Source organism: Balaenoptera physalus (genome assembly GCF_965194825.1).
Source record: "Balaenoptera physalus genome assembly, chromosome: 6".
NCBI classification, from domain to species: Eukaryota; Metazoa; Chordata; class Mammalia; order Artiodactyla; family Balaenopteridae; genus Balaenoptera; species Balaenoptera physalus.
In genome coordinates, this window is record NC_138885.1 from 45602682 (window position 1) to 45625729 (window position 23048).

Below are 23048 nucleotides of genomic sequence, written 5' to 3' on the forward strand. Positions count from 1 at the left end.
ATGAACATCTGTTTGAAGAATATAGCTATTAAAAGGAATGTTCTGCACAAACAGTATGCCACGAAGAATCGTTGTACCATAATGCTGTGAAATTGTTTAATTAACTCATAAAAGAGGGACTCTAGTAAAGGATATGTATGCAGTGCACTCTGGAGATATTTGACAGTCTTCAAGAACAGATGTGATTATGATTATAATTATTTTAGTAAATTGAGCCATAATTTCTCTTTCTGTTGTAAAATAAGGTAAAGTATATTATGAATCTTAAGTAGAAAAAAAAACCTTAAGCATAAATAATTCATTCAAATCCTGACTTCTGTTGTAGCTGCAGCACTGCTGTCATTTCCTTGTTTTCAGTGAGGTGTGCGTTTGTAAGTACAACTGAGAAGATTAAGTATTCAGCATGGAATTAGGGTAGATTTTATGTGTACTTTGTGGAAATTGGCTTAAATATTTTGTAGACATGACTTTCACCATATATTTATATGTCCATAAAAAATATGTTTTTATCTCTAGGAAGTGTCAATTACTTGTAAGATCATGGTGTGTAGTGGGTATGGAGTAATTCTATTTTATTACCAGAGAAACTCAATCAGAGACCCTAAGGTATTGAACATGAAGGCTACAACAGCATTTTGTATGTGTGAGGTCAAGCAGTTTGACTTGAAGTGGTTTCACTGACCAGACATTATACATCAGGTTTGTTAAATATTACTATGCAAATGTATTAGATCTATTCTCCTCTGTTATTTTTCATCCTTCTCTATTTTGGGAATCGCATATTTTTATATTCATAACTTCAGTTAGTAATTACAGGAATGTTACATTTTCTGTGTATTGCCTTTATCACTCTTATTAACTAAAATTACTGCTAGATGGAAATTAATCAGACAAATTAGCATGCTTATTCATGAAACCTAGATTATAGTAAACCCCAAGATTAAGACTAATGAAACAATTACTTATTTAATCATTATTAAAAATGGGAACATTGCTCAGATATCTGACAGTAACTGCAGTAAACTTTGGAAGTAGACAAATGAATGTGTTTTTCTTGACTGCTCTTTCATGAATGCAAGATTATTATCACCTGCTGGGAGTTTTGCTTTCATATTCAACATTTTCCCAAGGGAAAGAAAAAGTCTCTTCTTACTAGGAAAAGAGAAAATCTAATTTCTCCAATAGACTTCTTTCTTTGAAACTTAAGCTATTCTGACTCTGACTTTTCAAAATTTAAAATGTGTGTGAAAGTGTTCATAAGTCAAGGCTGTATATATTTATTATAGGCATAATACTGTTACTACTTTATAATAATAAACACCATATTAGAAGTATACATATTCACTTAAGGTATTTCTTAAAATGAATTAAGAATATTTAATTTAAGGAAAACATGTATTAGAAAGCAAAAGGTACTACGAGGCTAATATTGAAAATCCATAATCTTCTCCACATGTCATTGCAACCAGCTTCCCCGAGCCTCGGGACAACCATATTCAGTCATTCCTGCTTTTAGGTCTTTTGGTGATTGCCTTAATGTTGGACTGCTTTTCTTATTTCCCAACTTTAGACATTAGCAGTTTTCTGCTATAATAGCTGAAGATTTTATTCACACTACTTCTCACAACCTTTTCCCTCTCCAACTAAAAAAGTTTTGGATTAATAACTTTATTAGCTACTTTTGAAAATCTAAATATTATATTAAAAATATCAATTTCCTGTTCTATCAAATTCAGATACCATTTCTCTCTCTTTTTTTTAATAGATCTTTATTGGAGTATAATTGCTTCACAATACCGTGTTAGTTTCTGTTGTACAACAGAGTGAATCAGCCATATGCATACACATGTCCTCATATCCCCTCCCTCTTGAGCCTCCCTCCCATCCTCCCTCTCCCACCCCTCTAGGTCATCGCAAAGCAGCGAGCCGATCTCCCTGTGCTATGCTGCTGCTCCCCACCAGCCAACTATTTTACATTCGGTAGTGTATATATGTCGATGCTACTCTCACTGTGCCCCAGCTTCGCCCTCCCACCCCATGTCATCAAGTTCATTCTCTATGTCTACCTCTTTATTCCTAACCTGCAACTAGGTTCATCAGTACCATTTTTTTTTTTTTTTAGGTTCCATATATATGCGTTAGCATACGATATTTGCTTTTCTCTTTCTGACTTGCTTCACTCTGTATGACAGACTCTAGGTCCATGCACCTCTCTACAAATAACTCAATTTCGTTTCTTTTTATGGCTCAGTAATATGCCATTGTATATATGTGCCACAACTTCTTTATCCATTCATCTGTCGATGGAAATTTAGGTTGGTTCCATGTCCTCGCTATTGTAAATAGTGCTGCAATGAACATTGTGGTACATGTCTCTTTTTGAATTATGGTTTTCCCAGGGTATATGCCCAGTAGTGGGATTGCTGGGTCATATGGTAGTTCTATTTGTAGTTTTTTAAGGAAACTCCATACTGTTTTCCATAGTGGTTGTATCAATTTACATTCCCACCAACAGTGCAGGAGGGTTCCCTTTTCACCATACCCTTTCCAGCATTTATTGTTTCTAGCTTTTTTGATAACGGTCATTCTGACCAGCGCGAGGTGATAACTCATTGTAGCTTTGATTTGCGTTTCTCTAATAATTAGTGATGTTGAGCGTCTTTTCATGTACCTCTAGGCCATCTGTGTATCTTCCTTGGTAAAATGTCTATTTAGGTTTTCTGCCCATGTTTTAACTGGATTTTTTTTTTTTTTTTAATATTGAGCTCCATGAGCTGTTTGTATATTTTAGAGATTAATCCTTTGTCTGTTGTTTCATTTGCAAATACTTTCTCCCATTCTGAGGGTTGTCTTTTTGTCTTGTTTATGGTTTCCTTTGCTGTGCAAAAGCTTTTAATTTTAATTAAGTCCCATTTGTTTATTTTTGTTTTGTTTTTATTTCTGTTACTCTAGGAGGTGGGTCAAAAAAGATCTTGCTGTGGTTTATGTCAAAGAGTGTTTTTCCTATGTTTTCCTCTAAAAGTTTTATAGTGTCTCATCTTACATTTAGGTCTTTAATCCATTTTGAGTTTATTTTTGTGTATGTTGCTAGGGAGTATTCTAATTTCATTCTTTTACATGTCCAGTTTTCCCAGAACCACTTATTGAAGAGGCTGTCTTTTCTCCATTGTATGTTCTTGCCTCCTTTGTCATAAATTAGCTGCCCATATGTGCGTGGGTTTACCTCTGGGCATTCTATCCTGTACCATTGATCTATATTTCTGTTTTTGTGCCAGTACCATACTGTCTTGATTACTGTAGCTTTGTGGTATAGTTTGAAGTCGGGGAGCCTGATTCATCCACTCTGTTTTTCTTTCTCAAGATTGCTTTGACTATTCGGGGGTCTTTTGTGTTTCCATACGAATTGTAAAATTTTTTTGTTCTAATTCTGTGAAGAATGCCATTGGTAGTTTGATAGGGATTGCATTGAATCTGTAGATTGCTTTGGGTAGTATAGTCATTTTCACAATATTGATTCTTCCCATCCAAGAACAGGTATGTTTCTCCATCTATTTATGTTATCTTTGATTTCTTTCATCAGTGTTTTATAGTTTTCTGGGTACAAGTCTTTTGCCTCCTTAGGCAGATTCATTCCTAGGTATTTTATTCTTTTTGTTGAAATGGTAAATGGGAGTGTTTCCTTAATTTCTCTTTCTGACTTTTCGTTGTTGGTGTATAGGAATGCCATAGTTTTCTGTGTATTAATTTTGTATCCTACAACCTTACCAAATTCACTGATTAGTTCTAGTAGTTTTCTGGTGGCATCGTTAGGATTTTCTATGTATAGTATCATGTCATTGGCAAACAATGACAGTTTTACTTCTTTTCCAGTTTGTATTCCTTTTATTTCTCTTTCTTCTCTGATTGCTGTGGCTAGGACTTCTAAAACTATGTTGAATAAGAGTGGCAAGAGTGGACATCCTTGTCTTGTTCCTGATCTTAGTGGAAATGCTTTCAGTTTTTCACCATTGAGTATGATGCTTGTTGTGGGTTTGTCATATATGGCTTTTATTATTTTGAGGTAGGTTCCCTCTATGCCCATTTTCTGGAGAGTTTTTATCATAAATCAGTGTTGAATTTTGTCAAAAGCTTTTTCTGCATCTATTGAGATGATCATTTGGTTTTTATTCCTTAATTTGTTAATGTGGTGTATCAGATAGATTGATTTGCATATATTGAAGAATCCTTGCATCCCTGGGATAAATCCCACTTGGTCATGGTGTATGATCCTTTTAACGTGCCTTTGGATTCTGTTTGCTAGTATTTTGTTCAGAATTTTTGCATCTATGTTCATCAGTGTTATTGGTCTGTAATTTTCTTTTTTTGTGATATCTTTTTCTGGTTTTGGTATCAGGGTGATTGCCACTTCATAGAATGAATTTGGTAGTGTTTCTCCCTCTGCAATTTTTTGGAAGAGTTTGAGAAGGATCAGTGTTAACTCTTCTCTAAATGTTTGATAGAATTTGCCTGTGAAGCCACCTGGTCCTGGACTTTTGTTTGTTGGAAGATTTTAAATTACGATTTCAATTTCATTACTTGTGATAGCTCTGTTTATATTGTCTAATTCTTCCTGGTTCTCTCCTGGAAAATTGTACCTTTCTAAGAATTTGTCCATTTCTTTGTGGTTGTCCATTTTATTGGCATATAGTTGTTTGTAGTAGTCTCTTGTAATCCTTTGAATTTCTGCAGTGTCAGTTGTGATTTCTCCTTTTTCATTTCTAATTTTATTGATTTGTGTCCTCTCCCTTTTTTTCTTGATGTGTCTGGCTAAGGGTTTATCAATTTTGTTTATCTTCTCAAAGAACCAGCTTTTAGCTTTATTGATCTTTGCTATTGTTTTCTCCATTTCTATTTCATTTATTTCTGCTCTGATCTTTATGATTTCTTTCCTTCTACTGACTTTGGGTTTTCTTTGTTCTTCTTTCTCTAGTTGTTTTAAGTGTAGGGTTAGATTGTTTATTTGAGATTTTTCTTGTTTCTTGAGGTGAGATTGAATTGGTATAAACTTCCCTCTTAGAAGTGATTTCGCTGTGTCCCATATATTTTGGGTCATCATGTTTTTGTTGTCATTTGTTTCTATGTATTTTTTAATTTCTTCTTTGATATCTTCAGTGATCTCTTGGTTACTTAGTAGCTCACTGTTTGCCTCCATGTATTTGTGTTTTTTACAGTATTTTGCCTGTAATTGATTTCCAGTCTCATAGCGTTGTGGTCAGAAAAGATGCTTGATACGATTTCAATTTTCTTAAATTTTCCGAGGCTTGATTTGTGACCCAAGATGTGATCTGTCCTGGAGAATGTTCCATGTGCACTTGAGATGAAAGTGTATTCTGTCACTTTTGGGTGGAATTTTGTATAAATATCAATTAGATCGCTCTGGCCTATTGTGTCATTTAAAGCTTGTGTTTCCTCATTTATTTTCTGTTTGGATGATCTGTCCATTGGTGTAAGTAGGGTATTAATATCCCCTACTATTATTGTGTTACTGTTGATTTCTCCCTTCATGGTTGTTAGCATTTGCCTTATGTATTGAGGTGCTCCTATGTTGGATGCATAAACATTTATAATTGTTATATCTTCTTCTTGGATTTATCCTTTGATCGTTATGTAGTGTCCCTCCTTATCTCTTGTAACAGTCTTTATTTTAAAGTCTATTTTATCTGATATGGGTATTGCTACTCCAGCTTTCTTGTGATTTCCATTTGCATGGAATATCTTTTTCCATCCCTTCACTTTCAGTCTGTATGTGTCCCTGTGTCTGAAGTGGGTCTCTTGTAGACAGCATATATATGGGTCTTGTTTTGTGTCCATTCAGCCAGTCTGTGTCTTTTGGTTGGGGCATTTAATCCATTTACATTCAAGGTTATTATTGATATGTATGCTGCTATTACTATTTTCTTAATTGTTTTGGGTTTGTTTTTGTGGGTCTTTTTCTTCTCTTGTGTTTCCTGTCTAGAGAAGTTTCTTTAGCATTTGTTGTAAAGCTGGTTAGGTGGTGCTGAATTCTCTTAGCTTTTGCTTGTCTGAAAAGCTTTTGACTTCTCCATCAAATCTGAATGAGATCCTTGCTGAGTAATCTTGGTTGTAGGTTTTTCTCATCACTTTAAGTATATCCTGCCACTCCCTTCTGGCCTGCAGAGTTTCCACTGGAAAATTAGCTGATAACCTTATGGGGATTCCTTTGTATGTTATTTTTTGTTTTTCCCTTGCTGCTTTTAATATTTTTTCTTTGAATTTAGTTTTTGTTAGTTTGATTAATATGTGTCTTGGTGTGTTTTTCCTAGGGTTTATCCTGTGTGGGACTCTCTATGCTTCCTGGACTTGAGTGACTCTTTCATTTCCCATGTTAGGGAAGTTTTCCACTATAATCTCTTCAAATATATTCTCAGACCCTTTCCTTTTCTCTTCTTCTTCTGGGACCCATGTAATTCGAATGTTGGTGTGTTTAGTGTTGTCCCAGAGGTCTCTTAGATTGTCTTCAATTCTTTTCATTCTTTTTTCTTTATTCTGCTCCTCAGCAGTTATTTCCACCATTTTGTCTTCCAGCTCACTTTTTCGTTCTTCTGCCTCAGTTATTCTGTTATTCATTCCTTCTAGTGTATTTTCCATTTCAGTTATTGCATTGTTCATCTCTGTTTGTTTGGTCTTTAGTTCTTCTAGATCTCTGTTAAACATTTCTTGTATTTTCTCAATCCGTGCTTCCGTTCTATTTCCGAGATTCCGGATCATCTTTACTACCATTACTCTGAATTCTTTTTCAGGTAGATTGCCTTTTTCCTCTTCATTTATTTGGTCTTGTAGGTTTTTACCTTGCTCCTTCATCTGTGACATATTTTTTTGCCATCTCATTTTTTTTTTTTTTTTTAATGTGTGGGATTTTGTTCCTGTTTTACTGGTTGTTTGGCCTGAGGCTTCCAACACTGGAGTTTGTAGGCAATTGGGTAGAGCTGGGTCTTAGTGCTGAGATGAGGACCTCTGTGAGACCTCACTCCAATGAATATTCCCTGAGGTCTGAGGTTCTCTGTTAATCCAGTGGTTTGGACTCAGAGCTACCACTGCAGGAGCTCCTGCCTGACCCCAGGCTCACAAACCAAGATCCCTCAAGCGGTTCACTCTGGGGTTCCTCCCATCTCCTTGGGCCTCAGAGTCCCCCACCAGCAGCCGGCAGGGGCCCTAGTTGTGGGGAGTTGCTAACTCCATGTCTTCTCACACCTCCATCTTGACTCCTCCTCAGATACCACCTGTTGATTCTCCATCTTGTACAGTGAGAATTTCAGCACTCCTAACACTTCCATACTCTGCTTTTCACCATGCTTGGGTACTGGATAAAATATAGGTTACCCAGTTAAATTTGAATTTTAGATAAACAACTATTTTTTAGTGTAAATATGTCCAACTCTGTATGAAACATACTTATACGAAAAAAAGGATATATATTCACTTGGAAAATGGAAATCTAGGTAAGTATTTTGTTAACTAGACTTGAGAAGGAGGAATTTGTTGAGGAGATACAAAAACAAGACAACCAATTTACCTACATAATACCAAAGTGTTAGGAGTTTGGTGTACCAGATACTTCTACATTGGGCTTAGGAGATGAGGCCAAAATCAGGAAGACTGGTGGAAAGCTCTATCTAAGGAACATCTAGACTCCCTGATCACCTTCCCAAATCTTCATAACCAGGCTAAAATCCCAAGTCCCACCCAGCAGAGGAAATGAAGTTTTCGTTTCTGGCAAAGTTGATCTAGGGAGACTCTTAACTCAGGGAGAGCAAGGAAAAACTAAGCACAGGGTGTGGCCCTGAATTGGAAACAAGAAGACTAAGTGAAAGTCTATATTATGTACTGGGAGACTTCCAGCCCTCTTTTCCATTTTGGCTCTCAGAATGCTGATGGCAGCACAATTTAGAAGTAACCTAGGGAGTTCCTTTTCTGGGCTCAAAAGACTGGCTCAGAACAAAAGGTTTACAAGACTCTCATTAGGGCTTCTCAAGTGAAATAGCATGGTCTCCATTTTATCACTCATGGTAAGAGCCATCAATCCACAGCTTTTTCTTTTTCTTTTTTTCCTAGACAGAGTTTTAGGATCTCACTCTTAAATATAAATTGCTGGCCAGGGAAAACCACACATTGAAAATCCCTAATGTAGTAGGCAAAGACCAAAATGAACAAGTAGACAGGGGAGAGTCAGAGAAAGCAAATCTGATAAAGGAAAGAGAATAAAACTTAAGAAACAAAAAAGCTACGAGTAAAGTTCTCAGTAAGATAAGGCATTGCATTTGAAACAAGAACAGGGTACATTCACAAGGGAGCATCCCTTGAACAAGAAAGAATGTTTTTAAACTACAAAGAGAATACTAGAAACTTTAAAGTCAGTACAATGTTTGGAATACGTATTTTAGGCAGTCTTCCCAGAAGTAACATCAAAAGACAAAAAGGTGAAAAATTGGAGGAAAAGTTAGGAAAATAATATTTTTTTGAAAAGATACTACAACTGTATAATATGAGTTCCAAAAAAGAGAACAGAACAAAAAGTGGGGAAAAATATGAATAAAGTAATACATTTCCTAAAAGTGATGGACATAAGTTTTCAGACTGAAAAAATTCATAAGGAGCCCAGAAAAAAGAATCCATTAGAATAATACCAATACTGGAGAAGTAAATCATGAAATTTCACAACACCATAGATGAAGAAAATAAATCCATAAAGATCTGAGAAAGTGAGTGAGAGAGGGAGAGGGAGCAGGAGAAGAGGCGTAGAAGGAGAGGGGAGAGGAGAGAATCATATCACATAGTTTAAGTATTAGCAGCTTTTCAACGGAAACATTGAAACCTAGAGAACAGTAGAGCACTGTGTAAAAATCCTGAGGGAAAATAATTTCCAACCTAGAATACTGTACTCAGCTAAGCTATCAAGTGTGAAGGCAGAAATAAAAACGTTTTCAGATATGCAGTATCTCAAAAATTTACTTTGCATGCAACTGCTTTTTAGGAAGCCACTGAAAATGTGCTAGTAACAAGGTGGAGGAAACTAAGGAAGGGTAAAACATGAGATCTGAGACACAGGGGCCAAACAGAAGGGAGATGAAAAGAATTTCAAAATTGTGGTGAAGGAATATCTTAGAAAAATAGTTTCTCAGCAAGTCCAAATTGGAGAGAGAATGTTCTAGTGGATATTGAAAGCTTAACTGATGTGTTTGAACATGCTTAAGTGTACTTTTAAAGTTCTGTTTTAAAATTTGCGAATGAGCTAGTGTTAATTACTTATAAAGCAAAGCAAGCATTAAAAAAAAGATGCAATTACTAACTCCAAGAAAAACAAAACGTTTACAATGAAAGGAACATAATTATACTATCTGGCTGAACTCTAATAATTATTTATAGTCATAATGATGTATACATTAAATATTAATTAGATAAAAGTGATATAACTAGAGTGAGAAGGTGGTGAGAAGGTAAGAGAGGGAGAGAGAGACAAGTGGGGGTTTGCATAGAGTCAAATCCACCTCTTCCATTATTGGAAGGCATTAGATAATATATAATATAACTGAAAAATCAAGATCTAGGCATATAATATTTTATTTATAAGTAAGAGGTAAATACCAGAAGAAACAATTAAAAAAGAGATGAAAATGATTATTTGTGCTGATCAGGACTTTGGAATAGAGATAAATGGAGCAGAAAGCAACTTTTTCCTTTTGCTACCTATAAAGGTATTTGATGTTTAAAATTATGTATATGTATTACTTTGATATAAGTAAGTGAACAAATAATATAATAAACAAATAAGCAGATGCGTTACATGTTCATTTCCTTATGGAAAGGAAGAAAATAAATAAATAAAGCCATATGAACCCAGTAAAGGAAAGTATCAGAGTAGCTACAAGCATGCAGACATGGACATTTAATAACTTAGAGGAAAGGTGATATATTTTTCTGGAGCAATTCACATAGTGTAATTTGTAAGCTAATAAGAAACAGGAAGTGAACAATGAATGCGGTAGGCTCCTTCTTTGTGCTCACAGCCCTAAGGCCTTTGTGGGGAGCAGCAGTAGGTTTGTGTGAAGGATTCTTGTTGGTAGTGGAAAGGCAGAGATACCACCAGGTTTCCACCAGGTTTCCGCTAGTTATAGGAGCCATAGACACTGATGACTCAGAGACTTGATGCACTGCATCCTTTTTCAACTTGTTTTTTTTTTTTTTTAAATTTTATTTGTTTATTTATTTATTATTTTATGTCTGTGTTGGGTCTTCGTTTCTGTGTGAGGGCTTTCTCTAATTGCGGCAAGTGGGGGCCACTCTTCATCGTGGTGCGCGGGCCTCTCACTATCGCGGCCTCTCTTGTTGCGGAGCACAGGCTCCAGACGCGCAGGCTCAGTAATTGTGGCTCACGAGCCTAATTGCTCCGCGGCATGTGGGATCTTCCCAGACCAGGGCTCGAACCCACGTCCCCTGCATTGGCAGGCAGATTCTCAACCACTGCGCCACCAGGGAAGCCCCTCAACTTGGTTTTAAAAAGCCTAGAAAATGTGTCACCACTGATATGAAAACAGTTGCTGCCTTTTGCAGACCATGGCAATTCTTTAGGACCCGACCATTTGGAGTGATCATCAAGCATCACAGAAAGACCTGGTTTTGTTTGGTAGAGTCTTGAGGCAAATGAAAATAACCAGAAGGAAAGGGAAAAGAAACTATATATTTTTTGTGCTTGTTATGGGATAGGCCTTAAGATACTTCCACATACTCTATGTCATATAATCTTACCCAAGGCAATGGAAGTTTAATACAATACTGACACACATGTGGCAAAGAAAATAACTCTTAGATTTACTAAGAGATATCACAGTTTTATTAAGCCAGTGCTGAGCTCAGTAGAATTCACTTTTTTTTAAATATGGTTAGTAGGATACCACTAGCAATGCACAATTAAACTACACTAATAAAATTATTGAGTCCAGATCAAGGAAGACAATGGTTTCATTGTACTTTGCCTGGTTCATACCACACTTGGAGTGTTGTGGGTTCTGGTCAAATCGGGGCACAGGCTGAGTAAGAGAAAAATGACTGTGAGGAGAATCAAAACCAGATAGTATGAGGAATATTTAGAAGAACCAAGGATTTAAGCCTGGAGGAAGGAAGACTGATTGGAGCACATTATTGCTATTTTGCCACATTTTAAGTACTCCTGTGTAGAAGAAGGAATGCTTTTTATTCTGGATTACTTCTGAGACTGGAACTGACACACAGAAGATTTAGGAAGCACTTGAGTGACTTCTAATAAGTAGTGAATGGTAGAATACCATGTCTCACAAATCACTTATTGACCTTTACTGGAATTGTTTAAGGAGCCACCAGATGATCATCAATTATGCACTTTGAGAGAGGATTCCCACCTTGCAATAGAGGTTGGACCAGCTGCAATTTAAAGACTGATCAGGTCTAATATTCTTGGTTCTTCTATATGTCAGTCTTGATATTGTCGCCAAAACTGATTATTCAGTAAATAAATATTGGTCATCTCATGTATGTCAGGGGACAAAATAGACATTGTCCTACCTCCTGGAATGTTAAATCCAGCAGAAGGGCTAGTAATTAAGCAGATAATTGCATAAATAATTTTAATTGTAATGAACATTATGAAGAAGTAAAGAATATCATGGCAACATATAACACAAGATCCAATCTAGTTTGGAGGAAGAGGGAAGATTTCATTAAAGAAGTTGTGTTTAAGCTGAGACCCAAAGGCTGAGTTAGCCACTAGGAAACTACTGCAGATTCAGGGTCAAAGTCCAGAAAAGTGTCTTGGATTAGAATACTGCCATATTGAAACAAAAAATTCTACTTTAGCACTCAAGCAGTCTTAAAAATGTCCCTTAGCACCTCCCTTATTTATTGATGTGCTATTGATGTTGGCTGAAGTTTGCTTTTTCTGCTTTATGGGAAGTCCTCTTTGCTCACAGCCTAGTTGATTTGCTTTGGGTTCACACTTTGAGCACTTTTAGTGTGATTGAGTGATTTTGTTGTTGTTGTTGGCTCTGACTGATCCTAGGATCCACTACTCTGTATTTGTAGGTACTCAGATGAGTCAGATTCGGAATTATAGCCACAGAGACAAGAGGGATTTCTTTCTTGCCCTTGACTTTAGAGCTAAAAATACTGTGGTTTAAGTACCGCCTGCAAAACAAAGAAGTGAGTGAGGAATGGCTCTAGGAGTAAGTGAACCCATCCTTCTCCTGAGTGTATTTCAGAAACCTACAGAGTAAAATCTTTCATCTAAATTAAAATGGACCCTCACAAAACTTCAAAGAGTCTGATGATATGAAAGGAGTAGCCAGGGCCTATGAAGTGCTGGTGAGTAATTACAATCTGAGATTTATTGGTGACCACCCTTGTGTCAGTAAAAGGTTGGCTGATCAGAAAAAAAACAGACATTGGCTAGAGGGAGGACTCTTGAGCCACCCAATATTTTGAAATTTCTGAAGAGTTTTCCAAGGGGAAACTTGGCATTTGGGCTTTCATGTGACATGGGTAGGTTAATTAGGACTGGGAGCTATGATCCATTATCTTAATTGCCTGCATCTTCTCGTTGATATTTGACCTATATACCAGGTGGCCGGCGACTTGTAACAGGTAAGTGAAGAATTTAGGGGGAAAAATCATGAGCGTACTTGTTAGGAACAATTAGGTAATCAAGGCTAGGATTTTTAGGATGGAGCCTCCCTTTTCAACAGTCTCTTCTCTGAAATATGCCATTCTTCAAGGTCTTATAGCTTCCAGGAACATGGTATAATTTATTTTCAAAGATTTGCTTGCTATGTTGGATGAGATCAAGAGCCTTGAGAGTGTAGATGACAGCCATGGAGAGAGAGACAAGAGAATCTGGCAGGAAAAATTAGCCCCAGCAAAAGCAAAGTGGAAATTGGAGCAATAATGTAATGTTTGGCCAAATTACATAAATTATTCAAGTTCTTCATTTTCTGCATGGATTTTTCTTTTCCATGGAATGATTTTACAGTTTTAACTTTTAATATATTTTTATCCAAGTGGCTTTGATTGGAAGTTTACCTATACAAGTCTAACGTTGTTGAGTATTTGCCTTCTTCTGCATTTTTAAAGCTTGGCTACCCATTGATCGAATCTTCAGACTTAAATTAATGGTTGAAAGAATAAGGCACAGTTATTGTTTTTCCCCCTTACACTCTTATCATTGTGGTAATATGCAGTATGTAATGTCCTTGGGCAAGGAAGCAATTTGCCTTGATACTTCATCAGGGAAAAATTATTTTTGATTAGGCATTAGTTACTTCTCAATTCTTCAAGGAATTTAAATCTCACTCTTGAATACAAAATGTGTATCTTGAATACAAAAATATTTTGACATTCTTATATGAATGAAGTTTCTGATTCAAAGACTAGGTTCATGCAAGGGTCATTATTTTGTTAATTTTTCATTACAGTGTCCAAATCGATGGGTGTGTATCAATGTAACACAGGATCCAAAGGCAAAAATAAAAGTCTATATGCTCAGTTCTAGCTACAACACATTTCAGTAGTGCAGTGTCTGCCGTGTGGCAAGACTGGGAAAATTTCTTAATCAAATTTTCTATAAATCTTTGATGTCTGCTTATTTATTTTCTGCAGAACAGCAGTCTCTTCATGTTTGATGTCCCAGTAGCCAGAGCCTGTTTCTGTTAGTTTGATTGTAGAAAGAGAGGTGTCCTCACGGGGAGCCCAGCTGGATGTTTCCTGCTTTCTGCCTTAGTTTCTTTCATGGTTGGAGAGAAAGGAGGAAGAAGAGCACATGATAGAATTGGTAATTGTTTGCACTACTGGCAGAGCCTCAAATGATATTTATTCTATCACAGTCACTTCCAACCAGATAATTCATTTTTTGCAGCAGCTGGAAGGTGGACAGCATGCAAATGCTTGGATTAAACACATTCTAGTGCTTTGAAACCCTGTCCATGTAACAGTGTTGTTTGTAGACCTATTTTGCTGCCATTACAGTGGTGCTTAATTACAATAATTAGTAAGAAAAACTAAAGTGATTTCTTTGGCTGTAGTTCCCTGCCAAATATTTGTATAGAAGTCAGGTGACTATTAGGATGGAAGGAAAAAGTGCAAAAGTTTAAGATTTGGCCTTGTTTTAAGAACTGTTATGTTTTAACGATTCTGGTAATGTATTCATTCAGTCTCTTAAAGGTTATGGAACTGATATTTCTCTACTTTTTTATGGAAGAGAATTAGATTAATTGTTAGGGGATGCCACTAGGGAACTTTTGCTTAAGAGTTACTTTTGAGTTTATTCCTGGAAAGGAATGGAACTGGCAGCAACAAGGTCAGTTTTCTATTATATCTGATGACCGTTTCCAGGAAAGTTTGGTTGGCCAAGCACATGGATTCTTGGTCTCTATTGTAAACTGCCAAAAGGGATGTCCCTCCCATGGAAATTGTTACACTTGTTTTTATAATATTGGCATCTGTAAGCTCTTCATGGTACGAGGAATAAAATCTTGAGAAGGAGACTGAAAAGATATATATCCTGAGATCCAGCAAATGGAAAACACTCTCTTCCACAATTGGAAGGTCTAACTGTCCCCATTATGTATACTGGATGGTGGGAAAAATCATTCCACACAACATTGTAAATCAACTATATTTCAATAAAAAATTTTTTAAAAAACCTTAGGGAGTGGAGACAGTACTGTTAAATGAGAAATCAAGTTGTTAAAAAATTTGAATTGCAAGATCCCAAATAAAAATTTATTTAGGTATATGTGCAAAGAAAAGACTAGAAGTAAACATATCAACTATAAAAAGTAAAAAAAAAAAATCATTCCAGAAGTCAGAGAGGTTTTTTGTATTCAACCTTCTTCATGATCTCTGATAAGACTGGACTTGATTTTAATTCATGTATTCTAATGTAAAATGATCAAAATCAGTAATTTATCATAATCATTAAACACCAGAGACATTCAAATTAGAATAAGAATGGTATTCATTCATTCATTTATTCATTCATTCAACAGATATTTATTGAGCACCTTGTAAGGGCCAGATACAGATATTTGTGAGAAGAAGTGAGCAAAATAAACATATTTCTACTTTCATAGAACTTTCACTTTAATGAAGTAATACAAATAATGGGAACATGTTTTTAAATGCTGCACTTTATGTTACAAAAGGAAAACTTTGGGGTAACTCTCAGCAGGTCGTGCAGTAAGACATTTTGGGGATTTGGGGGGGATGTGCTTGTGTTGATCCATGCACCACGTCTGTTTCTGATTTACTTGTGATAACATTAAGCATTTTTTAGACAGGTGACAGATTTTGTTTAATGTTGGGCCCTACAGTAATATTAATTTACTTACAAAAGATTTAACTTGTGCCAGTGACTTTATTTGTTCGAATACCTAAGCTGATCAGTTGCAGTATTAACTGAATTCCTTTCCTGGTCTTGTAGAATTTAGAATTTACTAGAGACTCATAATCATGAGTCATGCAAAGGTATATCAGCTTGCTTTTTTAAAATTTATGCTCTTTAAGAAGATACAATCAGTGACTTTGCATCCATTCATTGTAGATACTCTTACTAATAAATATGGAGCTTATTAGTCATATAGTTAATATAATTAATTTGTTTCAGGTCTCAAATGAGAGACAAAATTTTGATAGCTTGAGGGCATGACAACCTTATTTTTATTTCATTTCCAGATGTTATTACTATTTAGAGTACATGTGACCGTGATCATTGGTATATAATATATTGTCCGTTTTTGTTTATTTTTATGATAATGTTTAAAAAGCATATATATTATGCCTGTGTATTCAAAGTGAGGTAACAACTCTGCAATTTTATGGTTCCTGCAATTATTTTAAGCCAGAAATACTCCATATGTTACATTATAATAGTAAGCCTTTGATTAGTTGTTAGCTCTGCTGTAACTAATTATTTTACTAAAATAAAATATCAAAGGTTGTGAATGATTTAATTTTTAAAATAAATTAGAAAGGATTCATGTTTATCTTTATAATCTGTTAATGATTATGCATTATATATTATTATAAACTTTCTTGAGAGGAAGAGAAAGAAATGGAATTGCTCATAAACCTGAGTGTGCCTCAGGGAGGGGGTTGAATATGTGACTTGTATTTGTCCAGTGTACATGATGGAAGCACGAGTGATAGACTTTGGCCCAGGTAGACTAGAACACCAGTAGTAAAAGGTCTGCTCCTCTGACTGCCCAAAGCCCCTAGCTCCACCAATATACTCTCATTTTACATTGTTCTGAAATTTTTATTTAAATAGTTTGCAGGAAATAGTCACTATACAGACTCAGAGAGCAAATGGCTGGGAGAAAATTTTTCATTGCATACAGAAAACATTTAATTTACAAATTTCAAACCCTCTCTTTATTCTTTAACCACCATATTTACCTCTTGATTTAGATAAATTTCAGTGTCTTTTGGTCCAATGATCTTGTGCCTTTATTGTAAGCTGTCTCAAATCCTTTTTGGGAACAAGTTACTTATTGTTTGTAACAGTCAAAGACTAGTCGGGAAATCAGAAAACACTGTTAAGTGTTTCAAATAGACGGCGTTTACTACAGATAATTAGTAACATAGGTGACAGAAGAGCTAAAAAGGCCAAACAGAGAAAAGTGGAAACCCCCAAATTAGCAGCAGCAGGAAAGAGCTACCATGCCTGGGTTTAAAAGGACTGGATGCGTAGAGGAGGTGGTTTACTGGACCTTAGGTGCCAAGACCATCTGGTATACCTGTCTGGTAGAAGCTGCAGCAATGCATGCCACCAGAATTACTACTTGGGAAGAAAGAGGGGGAAATTCCCTATTTCTCCATTCTTTCTACCATGCAGTCACCCCTAATCTGTTGCCAGTGCCTTCTTTTGACCAAACCCTGCCAGAAACCAACACACACAGAACTGGGTAGCACAGTTTGCAGAGGTCAGTCTCCCTGTGACACAGAACAGAAGAAGGGTGAAGAATGGATCTGTAAGCAGACAGACCAGAGGAGAAGATATGTGTCAGTCAATCAATGCACATAATCTTTTATTCGTATTCAGATTTTCCTTCAGAGAAAATAAACTGACAACTGCTAATAAAAGCATTAGTGCAGTATCTCTTGATTAGCTTTCAATAATCTTCAGGGCTCAAATTATCAAGAGGTAAATGTCAGCTTTATTTACCTATTCTTTAACATAGCATTTTGTTAGCTGAATGTAAAACCCAGAAAATGGGTTACTGGGAGAACTTGTGTTAACTTTCCTTTTTTTCCTGCAAATGTTTAGAGAAGAGTTACATGGGTATTTGGTTAAGTTAATCTAAATTCTACTTAGAATCTGTTTTTTTTTTTTAACAGATAATCATTACAGCACTATAAATTTATATCTACTAAGTTCACAACTCTAAGATTATTAGATATTTATTTTCAGATAGAAATCAATTAGTTGGAGTTAGAACGTAATCTGGAAAAAAAAGAGAAGTATGTATAAAACCTGTCTGGATTTGCAAACTTCTTAATATGGCGTATGTAACAGGGCATTAAGTAGCTGTTCATGTCTAGAGATTTCCAGAATGGAAAGCGGGGATGTTAGAATGATGTTAAGAGCTTATTTATAGGGGAAAAAATACTTCTTACAACATTAACAAGAAAAGATACATCCTACAAAATATTTGTGATATGTAGAGTTTTGGTAAAATTTGAATGATTAACAATGAACCTTGGGTAAATGTCGTGAAATTCAGTGCAAAGCTTTGGAGACCCATGCCACAGTTTTCTTTAGATAATTAACTTGCTTAGGAATTTGGTTCTATTCAGATAGAATCCCCAGATCTTTTTCACTTACTAAGAAAAGACTGTGCCCTCATGCCTTTAAAAATGGAATAAAGCATTAATACATTCTCCAGGAAGATGGATTTTTTTTTATTAGAATCAAGCTAGTTTACTAATATTATATTAAAGTAAAATTCCAACCACAGTTGATAGAATAAAATAGTTTTATTCCCTTTCCTTCTTACCTTTTTTCCATCTTCCTTTTTGCAACCCATATACACTCAAGAAAAAAATTAATGTCTAATTTAAAGGTAGTGGACAGCAACTTTGGTAACCATAGGTTTCTTTGCAAAGAAAAGTTATTCTTGACACTTAGACTTTTTCTATTGAATACTAATACCATGCAAGATCATTCACTAGAGAGTATTGGAATTCTTCCATTCTGGTCAGCTTGTACTATGAAATGAGAATGATATTAGTGCCTATCTCATAATGTTGCTGTGACAGTTAATATTTGTAAAGAACTCAGACTAACACTCGGCACAGAGTAAATACTAAAGAAGTTCTTGGTAAATCAGTCAATCAATCAGTCTCTGTTCTTTCCATGCCATATTAATTCCCATCTCCATTCTAGAGCATATAACATTCTCTCTGCTTGGATTCCCACCCCTCTTTCTATTCATCCAAATCCTGTGATTCTTTAAGAACTTGTTCAGACCCCACCTTTTTAAGCCTTTTGTGACAACTCCAATCTCTACTGACCTCATTGAGGGTAACTCAGTGTTAACCCTTAACATTGATTCTTAACCAGGGGAGGGCATTCGGATTCCCTGCAGAGCTTTTCCAAAATATATATCCTTGAGCCCACACCACAAGAGTTTTTAGATTCAGGGAGTCTTGCCTGCCACCAAAACATGCACATTTTGATAAAGGTGTCCAACAAAACTGATATAAGCCTAGTCAATATACACTGATAATAATTATCTCTTGTTGTGGGTATGTGAATTATCTTTCTCAACGAGATTGTAAACTTCTTGAAGACGTGGACCATGGTTTGTTCTTCTTGTGTATCTCCCCATAATGCTGGGAACATGGCCACTGCTGAATAACATTCCTTTTTCTTGTTTGACTACAAGATCTCTGAGAGTGGGGCCCAGGATATGCATTGTCAAAGGATGTGGAGGGACAAAGAGATCCACAGTGGATCATTCAACTATCGTCACAATTAATGCTGTGTAATAAATAACCACAAAGTGACATACAACCATAAGCATTTGTTGTTTGTTTTTAGAGTCAGCAGGGATAGGCTAGGCATCTCTACTGATCTTACCTGTGCTTACATGTTTGGGGGTTGGGCTGGGCCCACTTAATTGTCTGCACTTCAGCAGCTCAGTCATGTATTGGTGAACTGGCTCTGTTTCATAAGACTTTGATGTTCCTTCTGGGACCATCAGGCTAGTCAAAGTGAGCTTTCTTATGAAAATTGTAGAGGACAAAAGGACAAGGCCAGATGCAAGAAGTCCATTCCAAGCCTCTACGTGCAATGGATTGGCCAAAGGAGAAGGAGAGTACAGCACAGTTTCATGGCAAAACTGTGGACACCGAAAGATGGGAAGAAGTGGTGTCATTTTCCCAAACTACCACAGTGGAGCTCTCGTTCATGTCTCTTCTGTGCAGAGCCCATTCTAATGCTTTACTGAAGGTCAATTCTTGTATATAATCCCGATCAGGATGTCTTTAAAACAGCCTTACCACCCCTTGAGTAAGCAAGCCAGTAATCTTGTTTGGAGGAAAAAATGTTGCAAATAAACAATCACACTAATGCCACTTCATTTGCCATTAAATAGAAAAATATCACCTTATATTTCACAGACTTGACATCACCCAGATAATACGTCACATTTCATTAAACTAGAACATCAAATGCAGAAAACAAAATATCTGTTATTCAATAAGATTATCTACTACTTGAACAAGGTTCGTGGAACTGTCAACATGATGTGTTTGAATTCAGGAAATTAAACCAAGAACTGTGACTGGAAAAATGTGAAAAACATCACAAATTTGCTTTGAAATGATACAGCAGCTTTTCGTCACTTGTGATTTGACCACTGGTTCCATTGTTATTACCTGTGGTGCTGCTTAGTGAACTGTTGCAAAGCAACCCGTGCAGTCTATCGTGGAAGTTCAATTTAGTGTTGCCAGAGAATCATCCTGGGGCTGAAAAAGAGTTTGTGCTAAGTTCCTCGGCTTCCAGCAATGCCATCTCTTTGTCTAAGGGATCTTATCTCCTAAAGAGCCAGGGAATTAACATGGTGTAGCAATCATATAATTTATGCTTTTATCTATTTACCTACCTACCTACCTATCTATCTATGTGTGTGTTCATCACCAAAATAATAGCTAAATTACTGTGACCATTTTTTCTGAATTAATGTGCTCATTTTCCATATTCAATTCTTTATTTGCTCTCAAGATAGGTACTTAATTAACTCCTGGCGAGAGAGATTGATCAGCAAAACAAATATTACATAAACTATAAGAAGGAAAATTGCTTTCCAGTCCTGCTTTGTTCTTACTCTGTCATGGGATTTTAGGCAAATCACTTAACTAATCAATATTCTTATCAATAAAAGCAGACAATCTGGATATATCAGTAGCAAGAGTTCTTGCCTGTATAACCAAATAATAGATAAAGGGTCTAAGGTAAACTCTGGGTCAATCAGATTCAGATATATCTATATCTATGTCTATATATCTATATATATTTGTTTGTATAGGAGAAGGCAATGTAGAATCACCCTGTATGAGTAAGTTTATCTTTTATTAAAGGTGTTATGCTAAGCTTTGCTTGGATTTCCTTTCTAGGAGGAAGGACATTTACTTGTAGGATAAAGAAAAGAAAAGGCAGCACAGAGACACAAAGATGTGGGCTTATGCAGTATACCTAGTAGAGTTCAGTTTCATCACCTTGCAATGATGGAAAAAAATAAATGATGCAAATTGGGATTTCGATACAACCAAAAAGTTTCTTTTGAGACTTCCTAATTGCTAGAGAAGAGAAACGCTGAGAGAGGCATAATAAGCTCATTCTCTGACAAGGGAAGACATTTGAGATTTTTACACGAGTGTGATTTTGATGGAGCCGAGAACACGACCATTTTCCTGGAAAGTCAGGAGTGCTAACATTCCACAGCATTAAGGACCATCTCCCTCTTGCACACATGCAAACGTATATGACTAATTCGTCTCTAGGCAACCCAGCACCAATAGGAGCAGGCTGGTTACAAAGCTAGGCCCTCAGGCGAGTGGATTAAAAGCTCAATGTCACTTTCTCAGATGGAAAATTCTGTGTAACTAACACTGTAGTCTCTTGTTTAGTCACCAAGAAGGAATAATTGCTTTGGAATTTGGAAAAAAGATTTCATTTTAGTTGCCGTATGTACTTTTTGGTATAGCTTTGTAGCTAGCACCACTTGCAGCAAAGAAAATTTAGCAAGCACTTGGACAGGCTAAGCTGGGCCTAGAACAACGTGTAATTAAGAGAAGTTGGTTGGATGGTTCTATAGGAGGATGAGAGGAACAACAGCTGTCCTTGCACGTGGGACCAGCCCATATTAACCTGGGGGAAGTGGAGGTTATAATGGGAATAAAGCCAGTGGCAGAAAATTAATTATTTCAAAATGTTTGTTTTCAACAGAGTTTGAATCTTGGTGTCTTGTATGTGGATACATAGGCAATGCTTAGAAAACCACAATACTGTGAATGTTTAATAGCCAAATGAAATCTTGATGTCAAAGCTGCTCATATGTACATGCATTTTTAACTTGATTTGACTGCTGCAGTGAGACAAGCCAAAATTGAAGCACAGTTGTTTTCAGGACTTAGAAGTTCAAAAATTCAAGCTGCATGGTATTGTCTTAGGATAAAGTCATTCCTGTAATGACAAAAAGGAGAAAGCATGGAAAAATAGATCATTATTGCCTAGATTTATAATTTGATGTTCATGTATTACAAAGATCACCAATATATTCAACAAGAGAAGGGAATAACATATTTTTCAGGAGACACCCTGTGTAAGAGGAATAGTGTTGTATTTAATTTGCATATAGAAAAATTTGGGTCCTTGTTTCCATAACAAGAGAAATTGTGCCTAAATATAGGCTAATTGGTGATGCTTAGTGAGAACATTTGATTGTGTGACTCTTGCTTTGAACAAACACCGTTTCCCTATCAGAAAACTAGCCCTCCTATTGCTGGGAATGTGTTTAATTAGATGACAGGTTTTAATTAGATAGAACTATTCAGCCTGCTTACTCTTGGTCTTTATCTCTCCATGAACCATTTCCCCACAGAAGGATGCAGTAGCCATAATTATTCCAGTCGTCCTAAAGAGAATGTTTTAAAGTACTCTAGTTAGCTGTCAAAAAGAGAAGGCTAATTTCCAGTTATGAGAGTATTTTCCCAGTGGAAATCTTCCTTTCATTCTGGGTAGACATATCTGTGTCTGTTTCTAGCTTTATTAGGCTCCATTTTCTCTTTCCTGGACAGCTAATTTCTCTTGTAACTGTTCAAAATTAAAGGAATTTCTCAATTCCAGAAATGTTTCCAGCTGTTTTTAGCTCTAGCCAGACTGTCTACATTACCTAAACAAGTACCTAAGAACATGGCACATGTAATAAAAATTGCCCAGCAAAAGCATAATGGGACCAAATAATTTGGAAGAATTTCCCATAATATATGGAATTTTAATAGATGTAAAGTAAAAAAAAAATCAGTGGTCAAATATTTGAACAATTATGTGCTAAATGAACAAACTTCTTTACTTAGGATCTATCAGGTTATTTACTCTACTGATAGGTATAATCTGTTTGGCACCAGACTTCCAGATCTTTCTACCTCTGTGGTATTTTCATGGGAGGAGGAGGCATGGGGGTGACAGGTTTTCATGTGAATAACTGGTAATATCACACTTTTGTTTTGTTTTCTTTGAAACCAACATATGACAATATCCTCCCTCTGTGTCCCCTAGTAACAAGTTTTGAAGTCTCTGTGGTTCCCACTGTAAAGGAGAAAGGAGGCTTGGGTACATATGATTCCCAGCATATGCTGGGCCTTAGTTACTTGTCAAAATACATCGGGCACATGGGGATGCACAATCTCTAAGTTTTGCCCCTCATCCTTTATTTTTTAGATTGAAATAGTCATAGCCCCGT

The 23048-nt window shown here is 36.2% G+C and overlaps 1 protein-coding gene across 1 annotated transcript in view; it reads left to right on the forward strand.

The window, feature by feature from the left end:
- Positions 1 to 14559, forward strand: part of LYPD6 (LY6/PLAUR domain containing 6) — a 404935-nt gene extending 390376 nt beyond the window's left edge. The window contains exon 6 of the mRNA XM_082465219.1: positions 2123 to 14559. The gene's annotated coding sequence lies outside the window, so the exon portion shown is untranslated. The remainder of the gene's footprint in view (positions 1 to 2122) is intronic.
- Positions 14560 to 23048: the final 8489 nt, after the last annotated feature.